The sequence below is a fragment of the Clarias gariepinus genome, chromosome 3 (assembly GCF_024256425.1).
Source record: "Clarias gariepinus isolate MV-2021 ecotype Netherlands chromosome 3, CGAR_prim_01v2, whole genome shotgun sequence".
Taxonomy (NCBI): domain Eukaryota; kingdom Metazoa; phylum Chordata; class Actinopteri; order Siluriformes; family Clariidae; genus Clarias; species Clarias gariepinus.
Window position 1 is genome coordinate 447,501 of NC_071102.1, and position 2,500 is coordinate 450,000.

Below are 2,500 nucleotides of genomic sequence, written 5' to 3' on the forward strand. Positions count from 1 at the left end.
CACACTATATATACACACACACTGTACACACACACTGTACACACACACTATACATATACACACACACACTATACATACACACACTATACACACACGCACACTTTATACACACACACTGTATACACACACGCACACTTTATACACACACACTGTATACACACGCGCACACTTTATACACACACACTGTATACACACACGCACACTTTATACACACACACTGTACACACACACACACACACTGTATACACACACTGTACACACACACACTGTATACACACACTGTACACACACACACTGTATACACACACTGTACACACACACACTGTACACACACACACACACACACTATACACACACACTGTATACACACACTGTATACACACACGCACACTTTATACACATACACACTATACACACACTATACACACACACTGTACACACACACACACACACACTATACACACACTGTACACACACACTGTACACACACACACTGTACACACACACTGTACACACACACTGTACACACACACACACTGTACACACACACACTGTACACACACACACTGTACACACACACACACACACACACACTGTACACACACACTATACACACACTGTACACACACACACACACACACACACTGTACACACACACTATACACACACTGTACACACACACTGTATATACACATACACACTATATACACACACACACACACACTGTATACACACACTATATACACACACACACACACACACACTATACACACACTGTATATACACATCTACACACTGTATATACTCATCTACACACTGTATACACACACTATACATACACACACGCACACTTTATACACGCACACTTTATACACACACACTGTATACACACACGCACACTTTATACACACACACTGTATATACACACGCACACTTTATACACACACACTGTATATACACACGCACACTGTATACACGCACACTGTATACACACGCACACTGTATACACGCACACTGTATACACGCACACTGTATACACACACACTGTATACACACACACTATATACACACACACTACATACATAGACACTGTATACACACACAATACACACTATACATACACACACACTTTATACACACACAATACACACACAATACACACACTATATACACACACTATACATACACTATACATACACACGCACACACTATACACACACACTATACATACACACCCACTGTATACACACTATACATACACACACTATACATTTACTATTGCATTTACATTTACAGTGGTGTGAAAAACTATTTGCCCCCTTCCTGATTTCTTATTCTTTTGCATGTTTGTCACACTTAAATGTTTCTGATCATCAAAACCCGTTAACTATTAGTCAAAAATAACATAATTAAACACAAAATGCAGTTTTTAAATGAAGGTTTACGTTATTAAGGGAGAAAAAAAATCCAAACCTACATGGCCCTGTGTGAAAAAGTAATTGCCCCCCTTGTTAAAAAATAACTTAACTGTGGTTTATCACACCTGAGTTCAATTTCTGTAGTCACCCCCAGGCCTGATTACTGCCACACCTGTTTCAATCAAGAAATCACTTAAATAGGAGCTACCTGACACAGAGAAGTAGACCAAAAGCACCTCAAAAGCTAGACATCATGCCAAGATCCAAAGAAATTCAGGAACAAATGAGAACAAAAGTAATTGAGATCTATCAGTCTGGTAAAGGTTATAAAGCCATTTCTAAAGCTTTGGGACTCCAGCGAACCACAGTGAGAGCCATTATCCACAAATGGCAAAAACATGAAACAGTGGTGAACCTTTCCAGAAGTGGCCGGCCGACCAAAATTACCCCAAGAGCGCAGAGACAACTCATCCGAGAGGCCACAAAAGACCCCAGGACAACATCTAAAGAACTGCAGGCCTTACTTGCCTCAATTAAGGTCAGTGTTCACGACTCCACCATAAGAAAGAGACTGGGCAAAAGCGGCCTGCATGGCAGATTTCCAAGGGGCAAACCACTTTTAAGCAAAAAGAACATTAAGGCTCGTCTCAATTTTGCAAAAAACATCTCAATGATTGCCAAGACTTTTGGGAGAATACCTTGTGGACCGACGAGACAAAAGTTGAACTTTTTGGAAGGTGCGTGTCCCGTTACATCTGGTGTAAAAGTAACACAGCATTTCAGAAAAAGAACATCATACCAACAGTAAGATATGGTGGTGGTAGTGTGATGGTCTGGGGTTGTTTTGCTGCTTCAGGACCTGGAAGGCTTGCTGTGATAGATGGAACCATGAATTCTACTGTCTACCAAAAAAATCCTGAAGGAGAATGTCTGACCATCTGTTCGTCAACTCAAGCTGAAGCGATCTTGGGTGCTGCAGCAGGACAATGACCCAAAACACACCAGCAAATCCACCTCTGAATGGATGACCTTAAAAAGGCGGTTCATGCTAGAAAACCCTCAAATAAAGCTGAATTACAACA

General features: G+C 40.9%; 1 protein-coding gene across 1 annotated transcript in view; it reads left to right on the plus strand.

Moving 5' to 3' along the window:
• The window catches only part of nae1 (nedd8 activating enzyme E1 subunit 1), a 20,199-nt gene that overhangs the window by 6,038 nt on the left and 11,661 nt on the right, over positions 1-2,500 (plus strand). The window lies entirely within an intron of this gene.